This window comes from Macaca nemestrina, chromosome 16, assembly GCF_043159975.1.
Source record: "Macaca nemestrina isolate mMacNem1 chromosome 16, mMacNem.hap1, whole genome shotgun sequence".
NCBI lineage: Eukaryota > Metazoa > Chordata > Mammalia > Primates > Cercopithecidae > Macaca > Macaca nemestrina.
The window spans coordinates 77495616-77520159 of NC_092140.1; the positions used below are offsets into that span (position 1 = coordinate 77495616).

The 24544-nt window shown below is 37.1% G+C and overlaps 1 protein-coding gene across 9 annotated transcripts in view; it reads left to right on the forward strand.

Annotated features, from left to right (window-relative positions):
* Positions 1–24544, forward strand: part of LOC105490706 (calcium binding protein 39 like) — a 136217-nt gene that overhangs the window by 11426 nt on the left and 100247 nt on the right. For 3 of the 9 annotated variants that reach the window (XM_071081632.1, XM_011756582.3, XM_011756583.3), the window contains exons 2-3: positions 3051–3173; positions 3929–4004. The gene's annotated coding sequence lies outside the window, so the exon portion shown is untranslated. Of the gene's footprint in view, positions 1–3050; positions 3174–3928; positions 4005–16124; positions 16147–22995; positions 23144–24544 lie in introns of those variants that run through there. The other 6 variants (XM_071081634.1, XM_011756585.3, XM_011756587.3 and 3 more) reach the window with 4 other exon arrangements.

Genomic DNA, 24544 nt, shown 5'->3' on the forward strand with positions numbered 1-24544 from the left:
GAGTTTGAGTCCAGCCTGGACAGTATAATGAGACCTAGTCTCTACAAAAAATAAGAAAAAAAGTTTTTAACAAATTTTAGTTGATGAAAAGTCTTCCCAAAACATCCAACTATAGCACTAAAGAAAACTACAGCACAAAACTACAGCACAAGAATTTAAAATATCCTTAAACTAGCATCTGTAGAGATAAAAAGTCTCAAATCCAAATTCAAAACTGCAAAACAAATGGACAAAAAGAGGAAGATATGAAAAGTGAATTTACTGAACCCAGAAAATAAAATGCATCAGAAGAAAAATCGGCTTTTAAAATGAAGTTAAAGCCAGATGCAGTGGTGCCTGCCTGTAGTTCCAGCTGTTTGAGAGGCTTGAGCCCAGGAGTTTGAGGCCAGCCTGGGCAATATAGAGAGACTCCTGTCTCAAAAAAAAAAAAAAAAAATCATAAAGAAAAAAATGTAGCTAAATTCCAAAGTACATAGAAAAGATTGGACTGAATATAAGAAGCACTGAGAAAAGGTATGGAAACAACTAAGAGAGTGAAAATTAAATGAAGAAAGGTTAAAAAGTAATAGAAAGTGATTAATAAGGAAGATAAGTAAAAGTAGAGTTCCTAAGAAGATAAAAACAATAGCAAAGCTAATAGTTAAGCTTCAATCCATGAAAACATTCTGGAAATCAGAGATGACTCCAATCTACATGTTGAAAAGGCTCATTGTGTACTGGGAAAATTGATCCAGAATGGTCAGTTTCAAGTCATGTCCTAGTAAAACAACTGGACTTTCAAAATGATGAAGAAAAATTCCTCTGGGCTTCCAGACAGAAAGGAGAGCTTAGCAACAGACTTCTAAACAGCAACATACAAAGCAAAACAGCCATGGAACAACAAATTTAAAGTCTATGAAGGTGTAAACCAAGGATTTTATACCTATGACTCATTCTTTTTTTTTTTTTTTTTTTAATGTGTCAAAACATTTTTTTTAAATTTATTTATTATTTAGAATGGCAATCATTAAAAAGTCAGGAAACAACAGGTGCTGGAGAGGATGTGGAGAAATAGGAACACTTTTACACTGTTGGTGGGATTGTAAACTAGTTCAACCATTATGGAAAACAGTATGGCGATTCCTCAAGGATCTAGAACTAGATGTACCATATGACCCAGCCATCCCATTACTAGGTATATACCCAAAGGCCTATGACTCATTCTTAAAAAAAAAAAAAACCATGGTAAATCTACTATATTAATAAAAAAGTATTTAAATGGTGAAAAATGCCATGAGCAAAGTCAAAAGGCAAGCAACAAAACGGAGAAAAATATTTGGACTTATATCACAAAGAACTAACCTCCTTGGTGAAAACAACTTCCTAAAATTCCAGGCAAATAAGACCATCAACCCAGTAGGAAAATGGGTCAAAGATATGAAAAAGAAATGCACATGACAGACATATAAAAGATGTTCCAGACTGGGCGTGGTGGCTCACACCTGTAACCCTAGCACTTTGGGAGGCCAAGGCGGGCAGATCCCTTGAGGTCAGGAGTTCGAGACCAGCCTGGCCAACATGGTGAAACCCCACCTCTACTAAAAATACAAAAATTAGCTGGGCATAGTGGTGAGCACCTATAATCCCAGCTACTGGGGAGGCTGAGGGAGGAGAATTGCTTGAACCTGGGAGGTGGAGGCTGCAGTGAGCCCAGATTGTGCCACTGCACTCTAGCCTGGGCAACACAGCAAGACTTCGTCTCAAAAATAAAATAAAATAAAATAAAAGATATTCCACCTTCAGTCATACAAAGAAAAATACAAATTAAAGCTATGCTAAAGTGTTTCTCAACAAAATCCAAAAGTTACACAATATGCCCTGTAGACTGTGGGGAAATAGGCACTTCGATACATTGCCGGTAAGGATACATAAGCATAAACTGCGTGGGAGAGAATAGTGAAAGGGAGGTTAGTCACAGCAGCATATTACTTGCATTTGCAAAAGATCGGACATAACCAAAATGCCCCTTAATAGAGAACTGATGGCATAAACTGAGGTGTATCCAGACAGTGCAACAGTCTCCAAGTAGATGGTGCCCCTTCCAAGTCATCCTCTTTCCATAGAGGTCATAAAAAAGAAGGGAGAAAGTCTCTATATACCAATAGAGAATGATCTGTAGAATACATTAGGAAGTGGAAAAAATAAAGGCATTGGAAAGTATGGAATCTATCCACAGGAGGAAGGAACAGGGTAAAGGTGCCAACAACAGAAGAGAGATTTCTCTAAATAGAAGTTGTTTCTGTAGTTTTAACCCTAAATCATCATGTATGTGTACATATTCAAAAGTGGGATTAAATAAAAAGGTAGAATGAAAGAAAAATCTGAAAAGGAACTGAAATAAGTTTACAAGACTGTATCACATTTTGGTGACATAACCACACACAAAAAGGAACAAATTCTAGTGACTCTATAACATAGATTTTGAAATGTACTTTCTTGGTGGGATATATTCAGTAGTAGTAGTAGTATTGATGCGCTGCTATTTTGAAAGCATTAAGTGTTGAAAAATGTTTCCATTTTTTAAATTTTTTTAAAATTTTATTTTTGTAGAGATGAGGTCTCACTATATTGGTCAGGTTGGTCCCAAACTCCCGGGCTCAATCCTCCTGCCTCGGCCTCCCAAAGTGCTGGGATTACAGGAGTGAGCCAGTACACCTGGCCTAAAATGTTGATAATTGTTGGACAATACCATAAAATTTATCAAGGCTATAACTTAAAATTTAGTCTGGAAATTCCTTTGACTGAGTAAAGTGAAAATGAAGCATAAAATTACATAGGAAAGCTAACATAATAGAGTTTGTGTTATATGGTGGGCACTTTGCTGACACTGTATAGATGCTATATCATTTGTTTCTTGGCAGCTATACATTGAGACCCATCTTATTTTCCCACTAGGTTCAGAGAGATTAAAAATTTGCTTCAGATTAGCCAGTTACTAAGTAGAAGATTGAGATTTAAACCCAGATTGATGTGACTCCAAAGCCTGTGCTGTTTTTCCTACATTATTGCAGGATATCCATCAAATATCCTGGAGCAAAGCATTCTAAGTTGCTGCTCAGAATGTAAAGATGCAAACCCCAAATCAGTGGTTTATTCATTCTTCATGCAAGAGCAATGCGCTAAAGGAGAGAAGTGTAAGTTTTCTTTTATTTCTGATGGGGAAACAAGCACACACATACACATTCTTGTGATGAAGATAGATTTTACAGAAATTGCCGTTGCTGACTGAAATTGGTAAAGGTGTGAACTAAAAGTGGCGAAGTAGAAAAGAAAAAAATCTAACAGGTATGGGTTTTCATGATGTTGTTAAAAGCAAGAAACCTACCAAAGCTTCCCGTTATGACCCTTCAGTGCCCTTCTATGTTTTGTGCTATGAAACAATAGAAATATGAAAGAGCTAAAATTTTACTGAATATCTAAGGGGAAGAAAGTATCCTTCAGTCAGGAAAGCCTTCGCACAGCCTTTTTGTAAACACCAACCTTTAAGATACTAGTTTAAATAAATTATGTTTCTTCCTTTTGAAGGTGGGGGCTGTTGGAGATTTCAGAGGTACTAGAGCCCCCTTTACCCAAGCCAACGCTTTATACTTCTACTGGTTTCCCTTGATGATAAATATATTTTTCATTCAGTTCAATACTACTGTTTGAAAGGTTTGCCACTTGAAGTTATTGGGATATGAAAATTTACCTGTTTTAATTTGATGTATCAGTTATTTGATTATGATGGAAATTTAATTTGTAACTGAGAGTTTTAATTTGTGTTTGTAATTTGTAATGGAAATTTAATTTGTAACTGGAATTTTAATATATAACTGAGAGCAATAAGAAAATATGTTGGATTTGCTATAAAGATTTTACAAATTAATTTTAAAGCTTTTCTTTTTGTCAGAAGCTGTGGTGATCAGTGACTTTGGTGAAGGCTAAGAAGGTTCAAACAAATTTGCAAATGATATACAACTTCTAAGGTAAGCTACTATGATGACTCAATCAAGATTTTAAGTGCTCTTGACAGACCTGTAGACTATACTCAACAACCCAAAATAAAATTTATCAGGAATAAATATAATATTGTATTTAAATTTTATAAAGCAGTTGCAGAAATGGTAGACTGATTTTGTAGCACTATGATAGACTAGAGAGCCTGAATTCCTCCCTCCACCAACCATGTGAGGTACTAGATTCAGTATAAAAAATATCCTTTTACATGAATGGATGAGTCCATTAAGAAAATAAGGGGAACTTTCTGGGGCTAGAAATAAAACAAGTATAATATATCCTGTGAGATAAGCAGGTGCTGAAGTCACTGAATACTTTGGGGGCATCCATGGATTTCTGTTGGCATAGAAGCTTTGTGTAAGGAGCAGGATGAGGACTAGAGAAAAAGATCCCTGGGTCCCATATAAAGGTAAGAAGCCTGATCAGAGACCATCTTGCAAAGATACTCAGTTCTGGGTAGACTTACAATCTTCCCTAATAATTCTTGGTTATCAGCTCACATTCACTTGAATTTGGGGCCTTAATTTACACCATTTTTATAGTTTGTAAAACTCCACAAGTGGAGGATTTTAATTTAAATTGGACCTCAGTCTGTAATACTCTCAGGTACCTGGTAAAAACAATAAAAAATCGTCCTTGGAGGAATTCCATGGGGGAATGTACTATCAATGCAGTCGTCAAATAATTGTAGTCAAAATTCTAAAAAGTAAGCTTATACACATTTTTAAAAATTACAAAATGTAGCAAGGGGGAAAAAATCAAAACACTAAGAGCAAGAGTCAGCAGAAACAGCAAACAACTGAAACAGATCTATAGAGATTTCAATTATTAGAAATACACATTACATGAAATAAATATGTTTATGGCCAGTTGCAGTAGCTCACACTTATAATCTCAGCACTTTGGGAGACTAAGGCAAGAGGATCGATTGAGCCCAGGAGTTCAAGACCAGCCTGGGCTATATAGTGAAACCCTGTCTCTACAATAAATAGAATTAGCTGGGTGTGGTGGTGTGCACCTATAGTCCCAGCTATTCAGGAGGCTGAGGTGGGAGGATTTCTGGAGCCCGGGGGTCAAGGCTGCAGTGAGCCATGGTCACGCCACTGCACTCCAGCCTGGTCAACAGATCGAGAGCTTGTAGGTATGTATCTATGTATGTATGTGTAAATACATACATATGTACATAGTTTAATATGTTCAATAAATAAAATAGGAATTATAAAACAGAGTAAGAGGCTGTAAAGTGATCAGGTGCATTAAAAAAAGAATTGGCAAGAAATACATACTCATTTTTTTTGTTTTGCTTTTACTCAGCTTAGGTATTTTGAGATTTATCCATATTGTCTGTAATGTATATTAATAGTTTATTCCTTTTTATTGCCAAGTAGTATGTCGCTTTATGAATATACCACAATTTGTTTATGCATGTGTAGATGGAGATGAATTGTTTCTAATTTTTAGCTAATACAGATAAAGATCCTATGAATCTTCATGTATAAGTTTTTATATGGACATATGCATTCTTTTATTTTGAGTGAATTCCTAGGAATGGAATGGTAGGTAGATTTTTTTATTTTTTATTTGTATTTTTTTTAAAACGGAGTCTCACTCTGTTGTCCAGGCTGGAGTGCAGTGGTACAATCTTGGCTCACTGCAACCTCTACCTCCCAGGTTCAAGCAATTCTCCTGCCTCAGCCTCACAAGTAGCTGGGATTACAGAAGTGTACTACTTCTGTGATCAAGTCCAGGTAATTTTTGTATTTTTAGTAAAGTGATGGGGTTTCACCATGGTGGCCAGGCTGGTCTGGAACTCCTGACCTCAAGTGATCTGCCCACCTTGACCTCCCAAAGTGCTGGATTACAGGCGTGAGCCACCACGCTCAGCCTTTTTTTATTTTTTAAGAAGCTGCTAAAACTGTTTGCCAAAGTGGTTATCAACAGGTAATTGAATAACAAAATTGTGGTATATCTATACAATGGAATACTCCTCAGCAATATTTGTAACAAAGTGGATGAACCCCAGAACAATTATGCTATGTGAAAGAAGCCAGACAAAAAAGAATATGTTACACTTATTAAAAATTCTGAAAAATATAAGTATAGCAATGGAAGCATATCAAATGCAGAGGGGACAGCAAGGGAAGGGAGGAAAGGAATTCAGAGGGTCAGGAAAGATTTAGGAGGTTCACTATCTTGATGTGATGATGGTTTCACGGGTAAATACACAAATGTCCAAACTTTTTGAGTTGTACACTTTAAATTTGCGCAGCTTACTGTTAATTATTTCTTAACAGAACACTTTTTAAAGAAATAAAGCCAGAAAATAGAAATAGTGAATAGAGGAGTGTGTCTTGATAATAACTCATGTGAAAGGTTTGCAAATTGAGTTTCTATTTGGATTATATAACCATTAAGCCTTTCAGTGCAATTCTATGAAAATATGAAGAGAACAGGTATGACACTTGCAGTATTAACAGGAATTACGAATTAGGATTCAAAGATTTGATAACATCAGCAAAGATAGCCTTAGGCAGCCATATCAATACCAGTCTCACCTCCAGATCAGAAACATCCAGACCCTGAGACCAGACAACTCACCCAGAGTGTACTTGAGAAAAAGTTTAATCTCTAGGATAAAATAAGAAATAACTAAAATCATTAACTTCTTAAATAAAGGAGAGTAGGAGTACCACATAACAAACACAGGAAGCTAAAAACTTCTTGAAAATGATTCTTGAAAAAAGAAATGTATAGTTAGTAGGAAGAATTAATTGAAAAAGGAGAAAAACCCAGTAACTTTTTTCCCTGCCCTATACGCCAATGGCTGACCAGTGCCCCTTCTGAACGACCCATTTGTCTTCTAAAATAGATAATGTTAGAGCACTTTCAATTAGGTTATAACCACCTTGTGTGGGTCTGGGAACTGTTTTGTCTCTTTTAGGTAATGTTTACACATGCCTTACTGATTTCCTGTAGCAGATTTTATAGTTAAATTCACAGCATTTATATTATTTATAGTAGTTCCACATTATTTGGGTTATCTTAATCCGCTCAACTATCTATAGCAGTTAGCAGCATGCAAAAGGGCATCTTTAGTTAAGTACAATTTTTGAAATCTGCAACGAAATTTAAATTGAGTATCATAGATCAAAATAAACCCCAGGCTGATTAAAAGGAGAATAAGTATTATAGCTGGTAGCGTGTTTATCAACTTTGTGGACAGCTGGTAACTTTTCCATTTTGGAGTGAAAAAAACAAAACAAAACACTGAAGAACATTTTATAGAATAGAATTATTATATAACATTTTTTGTACAAATGAATGTTGGTAAAACCAAAATTAAAAAGGTAACATTAGAAGAAATATTTGAACCAAATAACAGCATGTTTATGAGAAATAAAGAACTTATTAAATTTTATAAGAGAAATCTCAAGACTCTAGTAAATTAAATACAGATATAAACTTATAGTTCTCATAAGAAGAAAGTAAAAAACACAAAAAGGAGTGTTCTATCCCACAAGTAATCAAATGCAAATTAAAACAATAAGAGAACATTAGAACATTTTATTTCGTTCTAAATAAGCAAGAATTCAGCAAGGTATTGGGGATGGTGAGGTTTTGGCGAACCTCATGGTATACTCATGCTGATAGCATCTTTAGTTAACTAAACTATGTTAAATTGCTTTTAGAAATCAGCATATAGCAAAGTTCTAAACATGTATGTATGTTTTGACCCAGTCAACCAATTTGTGGTATTTTTTCCTAATAAAATAAGCTAAGTAAGGAGGGAAAAATAATGCATGAAAATATTTTGATAGGATTGACCATGGGAGTGACAAATGGGAAATAACCTAATGTCAGTGATAGTGGGTTAAGCAAATTACTATAGGATTAGTGTTGTCAAAAATGATGACTTTTTGCCGGGTGCAGTGGCTCATGCCTGTAATTTCAGCTACTTGAGAGGGTGAGGCAGGAGGACTGCTTGAGGTCAGGAATTCAAGAGCAGCTTGGTCAACATAGTAAGACCTCATCTCTAAAAAAATTTTTAAACATTAGCCAGTATGGTGGCATGCCTGTAGGGCCAGCTACTAGAAAGGTTGAGGCAGGAGCATCACTCTAGCCCAGGAATTGAAGGCTGCAATAAGCTATGGTCATACCATTGATTCATGTTTCTTATCTGTAAAGTGGGACTAACATAATAATATTTGCTTTATTTTTCTTTCAAGGCTATTGTAAAGAATACATATATGAATAGTCTGGATATTATAAAATGCTATATAATTATAGGGAAGAATATTAATTTAGCATTTGTATCAAAAACAAATTTTCAGATATCTTTGAGGTAAACCATTTAATTTCTGGAATTTAGAAATACATATTCAAAATATGTGGTTTTAATCATTGACTCATTTATCTTTGCTGTGCTTTTTACTTAACTTTTGTGGCAGACCATTGATTGTCTATGCAAAAGTCATACCAACCTCCTACTTTCCTGCTTTCTTTTTATGATTGAGGCAGAAAATACCAGATACTCATTTTTCTAGACTCCTTTGCACTTAGTGGGTAACTGTTTTATCCTCTTCAGACCAAAGAGATATAGAAGTTTATTGGAGAGCTCCCTGAACAATATTTTCCCCCTAAGAAAAGAGAAGTTATGTGAAGAAGTTCCCCCTTCCCCTCCCTGTTTCTTTCCTTTCTTATGTTGTAAATGAGACTTATGTTGTATGGACATTGAAGACACTGTCAGTGTAAACCTAAAGTATCTTGGAGAAACTGTAGTCTCCTGTTTTTTGGTGAGGTTGCCAGGAAGGGCTTAAAGGAAAGTAGGGAGAAGCTTGTTAGAAACTGGAGGAATGGGGATCCTTCTAATGTAGTAGCATAAGCTTTATAAAGCAACACTGTCACCTGTAGTAATGTAGAAACTAGAATGTGCATAATGAACTGAGTACTGTAGCTAAGAAGATTTCCAACTAGACTTGAAGGTGCCACCTGGTTTATGCATAAAGAGTGAGAGGAGCAAGTATGCTAAAGAAAGGATTGATAAACCTGACGGAGCTGAGACTTGATGGTTTTGACCATGTCACCTCTCCAAACAGTAAATGATGCTAAAATTAAGAAATGGCTTCTTCTAACTGAAAGGGAGAAATAATAATTTTCCTTAACCTTACTAAGTTCATAGTTGGGACAGACTCCTGCAGCAAAAAACAGATGAACAAGAGAGAAACAAGCACATTTAGTAATGTTGCAGTGCAGTTCACATGAGAGAAAAGTAACTCAAGAGTGGCTTAGAGTGGTTTAAAATCCCAGTTTATAGAAAATCTTCAATAAAGAGCAATAAATTGGCCAGGGGCGGTGGCTCACGCCTGTAATCCCAGCACTTTGGGAGGCCAAGGCAGGCAGATCATGAGGTTAGGAGATCGAGACCATCCTGGCTAACATGGTAAACCCTGTCTCTACTAAAAATACAAAAAATTAGCTGGGCGTAGTGGCGGGCGCCTGTAGTCGCAGCTGCTTGGGAGGCTGAAGCAGGAGAATGGCGTGAACCTGGGAGGCGGAGCTTGCAGTGAGCTGAGATTGCGCCACTGCACTCTAGCCTGGGTGACAGAGCAAGACTCCGTCTCAAAAAAAAAAAAAAAAAAAAAAAAAAATTATTTTAAAGAAGCATATTTTAGGGTGAAATATTCTAGTTTCCTTCTTGAACAAGGATCAGATCCAAGACATTGCCAGGAAAACTAAGGACAAAGTTGAGAGTGTAGCTGTAAAATCCTTTGTTAATATTTAAGAAAGATCTAAGTTTCTGCCTCAGAATACTTTTCAGTCACATAAAAGGGCCTCTAAAGAAAGACTAATGGTGTGACTCACCAATCCATTCAATCAAACAATAGGGCTTCCAAGAAGCTTAAGGGAATGGTCCTTATCCTGCAGCCATTTCAGCAGAATCTCAAGGTAGAGGAGGGCTTATCTGAAAAAGATTTGTGCATGTGGCTTTTGTTTAGTGCAAAGAACCCCAGTGAGATTCCTAGGAGACCCACAAAGCTTTAAGAGAAATGTATTTTGAGGCTCACTACTAGCTTGGATTAAAGGGGACAGAGAGTACAAAATGAAAAGATGCCTTTGAACCCCCAAACTTCTACAAGCAGGAAGCATGATGAGAAAACTACTCAGCAGAAAGCAAGTGCTACCTTTCATAAAAAAGAAAGAGTGACTCAGAGGGATGAACTTGGAAGATGGATCCCAGAACCATGGAGAATCATTTCCCGATGGAAATAGGACTGAGTCTTAACGGATTTCCAGATTTCCAACATTTCCCTCTGTATTTTAGTAACCTGATTCTATGTACTTTCCATTTTCCTCCTTTTTTGAAGAGGATTATCTGTAATGACTCTCTCGACCTCACCAAAAATTGTGTAGATCAATGAATTAACTTGCCTCTTTAGCCCAGGGGTTGGCAAACCTTTTCTGTAAAAAGTCAAATAGTAAATATTTTTAGCTTTGTGCCTGTTTTTGCATAGTTTACCAAATAATTTTGCTACTAGAGCTATGCGTTTTGCTATGTCTTGATTCATTTATTGTATTCCTACTTGGAAATTATTCCCTTGACAATGCACAGCTGAACTTTTATACTCATCTCTATATATGTATATATAGACATATGTATTTTTCTACATATGCCTGTATTTTTGTATATGGATATTTTGGGTAGCAAGCTTTGTAATGATTTCTCCTAGTCTGTTACATTTATTCCTGTAATTTTTGTTTTATTGATTGCATAAAAAGTTTTTATTTTTCATATAAAAATAAAAGTTTTCAATACTCAAATTGATTGTCTTTTTTTCAGTACTCAAATTTTTCTCCTAAGGTAATATAAAAAAACGTTCTCCTGTTTAGTTATTTTTCGGCTTTTCTTAGGTTTACTTTTTTAACCTCCTGAAATGTATTGCCATGTGCATTGTGAAATATTAATTCAGGTTCATTCTTTTCTACACTGACATCTTATTTCAGTATTTATTTAATTGGAATTGCTTTGTGCTTGTTACATTTTAAATAGTTTTACTACTGAAAAATTTTTGGCCGTGTTTTCTGCTTAATGCATTCTTGTGGATTTTGTCAATCATAGCTTTATAATGGTGTAATTCTGGTGAAATGACCTCAGTACCATTAACTTAAAAATACATAATTTGATATTCCCATTTTCTCATTATAAAATATACATTAAACTTATTTAGAAATTCCTGTCAGCAGCAAATCTCCATATACTTATTTATTCCTTTACTTAATCAGTAATATACTCATGTATTCCTTTATTTTCCATCATTGGAATTTTGTGACTTTTAAAAACTAAATCAGTATTCTGAGAAGTTAATTCTCAAGTTTTAAAATAAATTTTATTTCTTAAAATGATTCTAGATTTACAGAAAAATTGCAAAGATGGTGCAGAGATTTCCCATATATCCTACAACCAGTTTATTAACTGTTACATATTAACATGCTACAATTAATGAACTAATACTGATACATTTTTACATTATCATTAACGAGAGTCCATACTTTATTCGAATTGCCTTGGTTTTTACCTAATGAGCCTTTTCTGTTCCAGAATGCCACGTTACGTGTAGTCATCATGTCTACTTAGGCTCCTTATGGCTGTGACAGTTTTTCAGACATTCCTTGTTTTTTTATGACCTTCACAGTGTTCAGAAGTGTTGGTCAAGTGCTTTGTAAAAGTGTTCCTCAATTTGAACTTGTCTGATGTTTTTCTCTTTATTAGACTGGGGTTATGAGTTTTGAGGAAGATCTCAGAAGTGCAGTGCCATTTTCATCACATACTGTCAATGTGACTTATCACTGTTGATGCTGACCTTGATCACTAGGCTGAGGTAGTATTGGTGAGGTTTCTCCACAGTCAAGTTTCCATCACCTCTCTTTTCATGCCGCTCTCTGGAAAGAAGTCATGATCTATAACTCACACTCAGGGAGTGGGGAGTTATGTTCCACCTGCTAATTACTGGGAATTCTTCTGCACAGGAGATTGTCCCTCCTCTTCCATTTATTATTCAATTACTTATGTCAGTATGGACTCGTTATTCTATTTTGAGTGATTCTTATTGTTTTTTTTTTTTTTTTTGAGACGGAGTCTCGCTCTGTCACCCAGGCTGGAGTGCTGTGGCCGGATCTCAGCTCACTGCAAGCTCCGCCTCCCGGGTTCACGCCATTCTCCTGCCTCAGCCTCCTGAGTAGCTGGGACTACAGGCGCCCGCCACCTCACCCGGCTAGTTTTTTTGTATTTTTTAGTAGAGACAGGGTTTCACCGTGTTAGCCAGGATGGTCTCGATCTCCTGACCTCGTGATCCGCCCGTCTTGGCCTCCCAAAGTGCTGGGATTACAGGCTTGAGCCACCGCGCCCGGCCTCTTATTGTTAATAGAGTGAAGTCTCTCCCTTTTTCTTTCCTGTCACCAAAGAATAAGAATTCCATTGAAGTTATAACTTACAAATTTGCCGAAAAGATTTTTCTGTATTTGTTATTTTAGTTGAATTCCTTAACTTTTCTAGGTCTGTAATTGCTTTTTGTTCTGTTTCACCTTATAGATGATGAGCTCTTTAGCAGTTAATGTTTATTTATGTTTGTGTTCTCCATGTGTTGTACCTGGCATATAGTTCTTGTTCAATAAATATTGAATAAATGCATTAATAAGTTTGTCGTGTATGGGAAGAGAGTTTTTTTTTTTAAATTTTCTGGTTCTTATGAACTTTTACCTTTACAGCAACTTAAGGTTGACTTCCCTTTCTCTCCCACTAATTTTTACTCTTTTAAAATAAATTATTTTATTTTATTTTTTGTAGGGATGGGGGGTTGCTCTGTTGCCCAGGCTGCTCTGTAACTCCTGGCCTCAAGTGATCCTCCCACCTTGGCCTCCCAAAATATTGAGATTATAGATGTGAGCCACTGCCCCTGACCCTAATTCTTAATCTTAATTCAGCATTAGGTACAGAGTTCTGCTTGCTTCACTAGAGTTAGGCTTCCAATAGCTGACCTTTATTATTATATTTTGTGATCTGCACATCATCTCTTTTAGGCAGTGGTTCTCAAAATGTGGTCACTGGACCAGCAGAATCAACATCCCGTGGGGACTTGTTTGATATGCCAATTCTCAGCTGCCCTAGATTTATTGAATCCGAAATTCTGCGGACAGGACCCAGTAATCTGTTGCACCTGCTCTCCAGGTGATCCTGATGATACTAACGATTGAGCATCACTGATCTATGGTATAGTCCTTCACAGGTAGCACATCTGTTTCTTCCTCTTTTTATCCTCACTCAAGCCATATCACATTTCCGCATTAGGTCTGTGGATTTTGTTTTTTCCTAGTTTTTACGTGTAACTTGGAAAAAGTCTGTACTGAGAATATAAGATTAACATTTTCTAGTGTTCTTAAAAATGACTTAGTATCATCTCATTCATCAATTATTTTTGATGAGTTTTTCCAGTATGTTTTTTAATACTTAAAGATTGACTTTTAAAATGCTTTTAGTCTTACTCTTGTGAGAATTGCACACTAATATTAGAGAATAATAAATTTTAGAAGTGCAAGGAATTCATTCTAGTTGCTTCTAATCAATGGTAAGTTTAAGAAATAAAAAAGTAAGGGAAGCCGGGTGCACTTACATTCCCAGCTATTCAGGAGGCTGAGGTGGGAGGATCACTGAACCTAGCAGTTTGAGACCAGCCTGGGCAACATAGTGAGACTCATCCCTCAAAAAAAAAAAAGAAAGAAAGAAAAAGAAAAAAAAAATTAAGGGAGAAATACACTTTAAAATTTTATTTATTTATTTATTTATTTATTTATTTATTTATTTATTTTGAGACAGAGTCTCGCTCTGTCTCCCAGGCTGGGGTGCAGTGGCACAATCTCAGCTCACTGTAACCTCCGCATCCCAGTTCAAGCCATTCTTCTGCCTCAGCTTCCCAAGTAGCTGGGAAGACAGGCAAATGCCATTATGCCCAGCTAACTTACTGTATTTTTAGTAGAGACGAGGTTTTGCCATGTTGGCCAGGCTGGTCTTGAACTCCTGGCCTCAAGTGATCCACCCGCCTGGGCCTCCCAAAGTGCTGAGATTACAGGTGTAAGCCACCGCGCCCAGCCAAAAATAAATTTTTAAATGCTGACTTTTCCTTGGGCTAAAATTCTTTGGAAATACTTAACTCTTTATCACAAAGTTTATAATTTATAAATTAGTAAAGGCATTTACCATGTAAGTGCAGTATCAGTGGAATGTTAATCTGAAGGGCCAGAAGATTTTGAGAGGAAAAGAAAATTGTTGCACAGTCAAGCTGTTTCATTGCAGTGTTGACATCTTTTGATTGTCTTTAATCATTCAATTTGAGATCTTATTGGTGCTTGGTATAATAGGTTATCCCTCCCCCACACACATCAAACAAATGGTAAATCTCTTTGTGATTTAATAAGTGATTTTTGACTGAAACTTGGACATTCATGTATTATGGTTTTGTTGTTGTCGTTGTTTTTGTGTATTATAAGACTGGGTCTTACTTAAATCTGTGTTTTAGCAGGCACCCTCCAACACTACTGCTGGGGGTGGACAGGGTTGCCTCATTACCACCAGGTGGGCTTGGACGTTCAGGTTCTCTCCTTGTTCTCAGTTGACAGCCTGGGGGAGGGGGTTTGCTTGTTACTGCTGGGTAGAGGAGGAGGTTCAGGCTCTCCACCAGGCCTCCACTGGTACCCCGCTCGTTAGGAGGTAGAGGAGTGCCTTATTACTGCTCTCTGATGGACCTCCACTGACACCATGTGGAGTGGAGGCCTTGGTACTGCTAAGTGGTGGTGAAAGTCTGGCACTCAACAAGTCCCCTCTGGCACCACTCCTGCAGTGCAGGGAGGAGCACCTTGCAACTGATGTATGGGCTGCAAGTCCAGGCTCCTACAGTGGTCTCCACTAACGCAGATGGGGAAGGGGGATATTAGATCATGCTCAAGGGGGATGAATGTCCCAACTTTCCCCTTGTTCCCCATTCAGGGAAAGAGGTTGGGGTGCCTCCTCTTACAGTTGGACAGGGATGGAAGTCCAGGCTTTCCACTTGGTTTTTGCTGGTGGGGATGAGGTGGAGTTTCACTTTTTTCTGTAGTGTTTGTCTGGAGTTATTTATTGCCTAAAAGTTTTCTGTCTTGGTGCCCCTTTCATGTTTCTTTGGCTAGAGAAAGCAGTCTTTTTGCGGGGGCAGACAGAGAGGGGAGGCAGTTTCTTTGCACTTGGTGTTCCTGGGTTGCTGGCTTCACCAGTATCCAGAATGGGATATAGAAAGCAAAAATAAGAAAATTCAGGATATCATTACCATGTTTCCTCCTGGGTCCTGAGGTCCCTAGCCAGTTTGCCATCTCTCCACCTTTCAGAATCCTTTTGGTTTTAATTTAACTTTCCTGCACAGATATTTTGCTCACTTGTTCAGATCTTATTCTTTGCCCTTAGATATGATTATTTTTTTTCTTCATGCAGATGTGTTCTTCGCTTGCTAAATTTATTTCTAAGTCCCTTAGAGTTTACTGTTATTTTAAATGTAATACTTTTCTTTCTGCTTTGTAGTTCTACTTATTGATTCTTGACCTTATATGCGGCTATCTTTCAAATTCTCGTAATTCCAACAGTACTGCTGATGCTTAGCATTTCTAAGTTAGAACAATGGGTGTTCTAGAATTCTAGGATACATTAATTCTATCTCAATAAAGCAAACACATTTTATACGATAAATATAATGTACATGGCTTTTGGTTTTACTTAGAAGAATAAAGAAAAATATGTCTACCCAGAAGCCCCTACTTGCATTTTATTGTCCAGGACTAAGTCACACTGACACCTTTAGCTCTCATTCCAGCTAGTCCGGAGGCTGAGGCGAGAGCCTGGAAAATTAACCTTTTGTACTGTTTGGCAAAATGATGAAATAAAGAGCATTTTGTTAGAGAAGAAGTAGAGAATGGATATTGGAAGACAATTAGCTGTCTCTAATACATTCATAAAGTATATAACTATAATTGCAAAATGCTAATAAACCAACCGAGGAGTTGATTTGGGAAACATAAGATGAAAAAGTCAACAAGGTGAGGATAAATGGAGTTGTCTCATTAAAGTATATTTATGCATTATTTTTCAGAACTGAATTTATTTACATAGATAAATATGGCAAGACACTTAAATTTATGTTAGCCTCCTTGTCAGTTTGTTGAGGCCTCCCTCCTTTTTTTCTTGACAGTGCTATAGAAATTATAATAAAATCTTGTACATTAAAGAGTATTAACATAATTGTCTTTCATGGATATCTAAATGGATATCTGCAACTTCCTTAAAGTTGTCATCCTCTAATCTAAAGTTAATGCATTTAATATTTCTTATTTTATGATGGCTGTGATTGAATAATGTGTTTAAAAACTGGACAAATTGAAACAGAATGAATTTAATGAATCCTATTTACTGTTTATTGATTCTTTTGACTTTAGTACTGGGATTGCTGATCTTGGCCCTGGATTTTAGAGATAGCTTGCTCTTTTGCAACTGTGGCATTCTTCTATATAATATGGAATAAAAGAAGGAAAAAAAGTAGTTTGAGCTCTTTGTTCAGATTTGGCGGGGTTTGGGGAAGGGAAGATCATAAAATCCCTGATTAAAATTTTCTAGATTCCACCATCTCTTGCAAAGTATGAACCAAATAGATTAAAACAATAAAGTTTGCGGTTTTTGTTGTTGCTTTGCCAATTGACAGTACAAAAGCTGAATTTGAAAACTGTGATTCGAGCACTGGAGATTTTACATTTTGAATTTCATTTATTCTTCTTCTTCTTCTTCCTATTTTTTGAGACAGGGTTTCTCTCTGTTGCCCAGGCTGCAGTGCAGTGGTGTGATCTTGACTCACTGCAGCCTTGACCTCCCAGACTCAAGCAATCCTCCCACCTCAGCCCCCTGAGCAGCTGGGACTAGAGGCATATGCCACCACACATGGCTAATTTTTGTATTTTTTTGAGAGACAGGGTTTTGCCATGTTGCCCAGGCTGGAATTTCTTATTTTTCAGTGGAATAGAACTTTATGATCGAAAGGAGGAAAATAAGCTTTTGAAGAACTTTTGAAAGACTTGATATTTATCAGATAGTTCTTTGAAAATATTTTGATGAATAAGGGTGGTTCATGCCTGGAATCCCAGCACTTTGGGAGGCCAAGGTGGGTGGATTACTTGAGGTCAGGAGTTCAAGACCAGCCTGGCCGACATGGTGAAACTGTGTCTCTACTAAAAATACAAAAATTAGCCAGGCATGGTGGCGTGTACCTGTAATCACAGCTACTCAGGAAGATGAGGCAAGAGAATCACTTGAACCCGGGAGGGAGAGGTTGCAGTGAGCCGAGATCGCACCACTGCACCCAGCCTGGGCAACAGAGTGAGACTCTGTCTCAAAAAACAAACAAAATATTTTGGTGAATAAAATGTAAATTAATTGAAAACATACAGTTCTCTTCAAATATACATGAGGTGAAAGAGTAAAAAGCACATGGCAAAATGATGTTTTTAAAATATGTTTGCTTGGCTGGGTGTGGTGGCTCATGCCTGTAATCCCAGCACTTTAGGAGGTCTAGGTGGGTAGATCACTTGAGGTCAGGAGTTTGAGACCAGCCTGGCCAATATGGTGAAACCCCAGGCTCTACTAAAAATACAGTTAGCCAGGCATGGTTACACATGTCTGTAATCCCAGCTACTCAGGAGGCAGAAGAATCGCTTGAACCCAGGAGGGGAAGGTTGCAGTGAGCTGAGATCATGCCACTGCACTTTAGCCTGGGTGACAGAGCCAGACTCTGTCTCAAAAAAAATAAATAAAATGCGTTTGCTTTATTGAGATAGAATTAATGTATTCTAGAATTCTAGAACACACATTGAAGTGTACAAGTCAGTAGTTTTTAGTATGTTCACAGTTATGTAACTATCATCACAATTATTTTAGAACCCTTTCGTCACCCTGCAAAGCAGCTCTGTAACTTTAGCAGTCACTTCCCCTTTCCTCTCAACTCTCCTAACTCTAGGCAACTATGATCCTATTCTATGTCTCTGGATTTGCCTATTCTGGACATTTTATAAGAATGGAATCATACAATATGTGACCTTTTGAGACTGGCTTCCTACTGTAGTGTTTTCACCCGTATTGTATTATGTATCAGAATTTCATTCCTTTTTTTACCAAATAATGTTCCATTTTATGAATGTACCACATTTATCCATTCAGCAGTTAATGGACATTTGTTGTTTTTTTTCCTACTTTTGGGGTATTATGGATAATGCTCTGAACATTCATATATAAGTTTTTGTATGGGTGTATGTTTTCATTTCTCTTAGATATAAACCTAGGAATGGGATTGCTGGGTTATACGGTGACTGAGTTTAATTTCTGAGGAACTATTGACCTGCTTCTAAAGCAGCTGTACCATTTTACATTTCTACCAGCAATGTTTGAGAGTTCCAGTTTCTCTGCATTTTTGCCAGTGCTTAGTATGTCTTTTTCATTATAGCCATCCTAGTGGGTATTCTCACTTTCTGAGTATTTAGCATAATGACTTGCAGGGGTTTTTTTTTTTTTTTTACTCAAATTTTACTTTCTAGATTGAAAACATGGGATAAGAATTCTGCCTGTAAGCACTGCTGAAAACTTCTTGGGAGAACATGAGAGGCTGTTACAGTTTTATTTCAGTCTTTCCCCTGATAGAATCTCCCCATCCTCTTAAGCTCCCAAAGGTGTGTTTTATCGTTATTTTCTCTTCCCTTTCCCTGAAGGTTTTTGCTTCTGTTATTTGCTTCTGTTATTTTGGTTCTGTTATTTGCTTCTGCCAGGTGCCTGAGTCCAATTTAGATAATATTTTAATACCATTGACATATTATTATATTGTTTATTTACATTATAGGACATGTTGGCTTCACTGTAGAAGGAAAATGTAATTTCTATCTGATACAGTAGTGTTAAATAGTTAAGTTGGATATGTTAGTCATATTTGTGGGAATTAGTTGGCGTTTTTGGATGGCCTGGAAATGCATGATTGTTTTCCTCATTTAAAATAGGCAGACTGCAAGTAGGCAGATGATACAAATAGGAGTAAAGGAAGTGTTCTGAAATTGAATTGCAGCATTGAAATTGAATTACACAACTCTCCTCAATCCCCTAAAATCATTGGCTGGTACACTCAAACACTTAATTTTGTGGTATGTAAATGATATCCTAATAAGGCTATTTTAAAAATTGGAATATAAAGTGCTCACTATCTCAAAATTAACTATTCAACACTAATCAGGAATGGATTACTATCCGACCATTATCTTAATCAGGAGTGGATTGGGTTCGGATAAGAGCCAGTGAGATTTTATATGCCAACATAAACTGTGAGATCTAGTTTGAATATCTATTTAGGCATCAAAGAGAAACACCAAATTAATATAGACTAACATGCTTGGTTCTATGTCGAAGATTTTGAGAGTATCAGTTTTCTTTTTCTGCTTCTAACAAGAGCATGAGGATATGTAGGACCTCTTGACCTTCTCTTACATCTTACCTAATTCTCAGTGTGTGTTTTTCCTCCTTAGTAGGCACATTAATAATAATAATCTTAGCTAATATTTATACAGTGCTCACTGTGTACCAGGCACTGTTCTGAGTACTTTATATGTATATATTAATTCATTTAATCCTTATAATAATCCTATGACATAGGTACATTATTTCCATTTTACATTCGAGGAAATGGGGGCCCAGAGAGGTGAACTAATTTGTCCAGGCACCTTGTAAGTTGCAGAGTCAGTACGTGAAGTCAGGCAGGAGGCTCCAGAGCCAGTTTTCTTCATGACTGGATGCTCTGTTACATAGCGCCTACAGGTCCAGGGGAAGAGCACTGTCTCCTTGTCAGCATTGTTCAAACTGTGGCTTTCCGCTCACTAGAGGGTCATAAAATCAGTTTGGTGAGCTGCAATCCACATTTTCAAAATATTAAATTAAGTGGCATAGACAGTATCAGACTGCATCAGATGTGGTAAGAGCAGGTGTGAAACTTTTGCTTTACTTGCATGGATGTTAGCTTGTTACTGGAGTTTTTGTGTTAGCCATGTTTTTTATTGTGGGTTGGGGTAAGGTTTGAAAGCACATTCTGTAGAGGGGCAATAGTTCTTCTATTTGCAATTATAGGCCACTGGTCTCTACTTGTTCTAAAGCCAGTAACAGAGTGACATGTTCTACCCTCACTACAACCCAGTTTAGATGCACCTCCCCATCCACTAGCTCACATTCTAGTGTCATTAAAGTTGTTCTGTATGAGGGCCAAATCAGCACCCTTCCTGTGCACTTAAAACTTTACTCAACATGAGGTTATAATGGAAACTCAGAAGTCTGTAGGCTTCACCAATACCATAGTGTAGAGTGTATAGATTATAAATATATCAGAGCCCACATTTTAAATTTTATTTTTATTTTTTATTTTTTTTTCGGGATGTAGTCTTGCTCTGTCACCCAGACTGGAGTGCAGTGGCATGATCTTGGCTCACTGCAACCTCTGCCTCCCAGATTCAAGTGATTCTCCTGCCTCAGCCTCCCGAGTAGCTGGGATTACAGGTGCATACCACCACACCCAGCTAATTTTTGTATATTTTTTAGTAGAGACAGGGTTTCACCATGTTGGCCAGGCTAGTCTCAAACTTCTGACCTCATGATCCACCCGCCTCGACCTCCCAAAGTGCTGGGATTACAGATGTGAGCCGCCGCACCTGGCCACATTTTTTATTTTTATTTTTAAAATTTTGAGAGACAGGGTCTTGCTCTGTTGCCTGGACTGGAGTGCGGTGGCATGATCTCGGCTAGCTGCAGCCTCAACTTCCCAGGCTTCAGTGATTCTCCCACCTCAGCCTCCCAAGTAGCTAGGACCACAGGCATCCACCACCACACCCAGCTAGTTTTTTTTATTTTTAGTAGATACGGGGTTTCACCATGTTGGCCAGGGTAGTCTCAAACGCCTGACCTCAAGTGATCCACCCCCACCTCGGCTTTCCAAAGTGCTGGAATTAAAGGCATGAGCCACACTGCCCAGCAAGCCCACATTTTTTTAAATGCCTACTTAATGGGGAAACAAAGCTGCTTCTTTTTTAAAACAAAATTTCAACTTATAAATGCTATTGTAGAAAATTTGATTGTTACAGAAAATTATAAAGAAGAGAAAAGTAATCTGTAATCTTACTACCCAGAGAAAATTAGTGTTAAAATTTTGTTATATTTCCTTCTAGTCTTTTATCTATATAAAATTATGCATGTCTCTGTACACACACACACAGTTTTGTGTATATATACATATATATATATAATTTTAAAATGAATTTGAAGTATTAGTCCTATTTCTTGATTTTTACTTGATATATTTTATTATATGAATATATGGCACTTAAAATATTTTTATATCTCTATAAAATTCTAAGATGGTAGCATAACGTAATTTATTCAACTATTTCCATTTTGTAGATACTCTTGGCTTTCCTTTGTAAATAACATTGCAATAACATCATTGAACATCTAGCCATCTCTGACTATTTTCTCAGGGTAGCTTTTTGTTAGTAGAATTAGTATGTTAAAAAGCATGAGTATACTGGTAAGTTGTTTCTAGAAAGGTTTCTGGGGATTTTGTTCCACTCAGCGGTGTATGAGATTCTGTCTCACTACATTCTTCTAGTTCTTATTTAATTTTAAAAACTGTTGCTACCTCTATTTATTGAAAATAATGATTCTGTTTTTTATAAAAGTTATACTTCTTTTTACTAAGGCAAATCTTTCATCTGCAGTTTTGACTCTATCCCAATGGAGAAATTGTTAATCTTTTAGTAAGCATGAAGAATTGTATAGAAAATGCAGAATTTGTTTGGAAGAAAAGCATGGATAATTCATTTGTGATGAATGTTGAATCCACAAAGGGTTTGTTCAAGTATTTGGAGACGGTTGTTAAATTGCCTTTTAAGGAGTTATGTCCTGGCCATTGGAAGAGTCTCTGTTTTGTTGCGGTTTAAGATGAGTTAGGAATACGTATTTGGAACTAGAAGCTGAGATAGAATTTAAATTTTCTGTTTAAAAAAGGAAAGAAAAACTTGAAAGGCACAGGGAAGATCCAGCAGGAAATGAATAGGAACTCTTGAGAAATGCTATGTTGTGTATTGTGACACTTCACTGTGACCTCACAAATAAAAACTTACGAAAGCCAGGAAATACTTGGTATATCTGGATTTCTTGTAGAAGCCAGTGAAGAGGGTGAGTATTGGTTGAAATGGGACCAAAACGTGTTGGGCCAGGTGTGCAGGGAACAGCTTTTTACCTCTCTCCAGGCTTATTCCTTTGACAACAAATATACGTGCCCTCCCTGTCCACTACTCCACCTCAAAAACTTCCCTATGTATTTCCCTTTTAACCACAAATTTCTTCTCCCCCATTTCCCTACCTCTCTTTCTGTCCCTTTTCTACTTTCATTCCAGTCTTCGAATTTTTGCTAAAAGTATTTTCCTATGCTGGAATATTGTTCCTTTTTCTATCTCACTATATCCAAATCCTAGTACTTTTTCAAAGTGCATCTAAATTCTCATTTCTTAGGTATTTGCTAACAAGTCTTCAGGAAATATGTTGTTAGAAGAATTTATAAAGTCTATGATTTTTGTACAATTAAAAAAGTCCCATTTATTTCACTTACTCGTTTTCTTTCCTCACTTAGGTAATCTCTATATTTTACCTTATGATAAAATAAGGTAAAGTATACCTTGGTTCCTTGCATGTTTCTTCTTCCTTTTGTATTTTCTTCGAAACTTTGTATTCAGGTGTAATTATTTTATATAGATAGCTAAGGGTTTTTTTTTTTCCCCACAAAAGTTGTACAAGCTCCTTGAAGACAGATCTTTTGTCACAGACCTCTTTTGAATTCCTTAGAGAACCTAGTACCACACTAGGCTTCTGAAAACACCAATCAAGAGTTGCTTAATGCAGGGGTCCCTTACCCCTGGGCTGCAGACCTGTACCTGTCCATGGCTTGTTAGGAACCGGGCAGCACGGCAGGAGGTGAGTGGCTGGTTGGTGAGCATTACCACCTGAATTCCGCTTCCTGTCAGATCAGTGGCAGAATTAGAGTCTCATAGAGAGCACAAACACTGCTGTGAACTGTGCATGTGAGGGATCTATGTTGCAGGCTCCTTATGAGAATCTAATGCCTGATGACCTGAGATACAACAGTGTCATCCCGAAACCATTCCCTGCATCCCAACCCTGCACCCCCAGGTCCATGGAAGAATTACTTTCCACAAAACCATCCTCTGGTGCAAAAACGTTGGAGACTGCCGGCTTAATGTAATTGAGTAATAGTGGAGAATTAGTGAAATTTAGCCCTCAAACACACTGGGTATCCAGTGCATATCCAAAAGCCATAATGGGCAATTAATTTGAAAATCAGTTGTATGTATAAATTTTCAGAATTATTGATAATATTGTATTGAAACCAATGACAGCTTTTGCATGTTTATCAACTCTGAGAAACCAAAATATTTAAAATGAAAAAAGTGCTCATTATTAGATTCATGCAAAAGTAATTGTGTTTTTTCCCATTGTTTTAAATGGCAAAGGTAAATTTTATTTATCTGTATTATTAGAATAATACAATAATCACTGTATAGCTTTTTTCCAAGGAGAATTAACATTGTGTTTTAAAATTCTGATTTGTTTATGTTATCAGTGACTAATTTTAAAATAGATTACAAGATAGCAAAACAAAAACAAAAAACAACACCCTCACCTACCTAAATGTCTATATAGAGAGAAGTGGTTAAACAAACTGTGGTACAGCAATATTAAGGAACACCAGTTTGTGGTGAACCACTATCAACTCCAGTGGGGATGGCACCAGGTTCTAGAGGCCAAAGAGACCCAGAGCCAGCAAAGGAGACAGAGGGTTTTTGGGGGAGTTTACATGCAGGGGAGAGAGTCCAGTGGCAGCGGGTTGGGCAAGAGAAACAACTGCTTGCAACAGTCATGCAGTTTACACAGCATTTTTCACTTAATGCCTTCTCCCTAACAACCTCCACCTGGTAACCTTCATTTAACCCAAAACAAAGGATCTCGATCCCCTCTATGCCCTGTGTTCCATGAGCCAGGCTGGGGGTTCAAATGCTCCTCATAGATAAGGAATAGATCTCCAGCCTATCCCAGATTCCTTAGCTCGGAACTGTGAACTGCATTCAGGGTCATCCTCGGGATGTGCTTAAGTCAAGTTTTCGGTGCCAAGTGCATCTACTGTGCAACCAAGCAGCACTTTTAAAAGAATGAAATAGAGCTACCAAATGTAGAGAAATCCAAGATCTACTATAAAGAAATAAATTATAATGCAGTGTGTATAGTATTATCTCATTTAAAAATTACCTTGGCATGTATTCAAACAAATACATATATCTATGTATGCCTGGAAAAAAG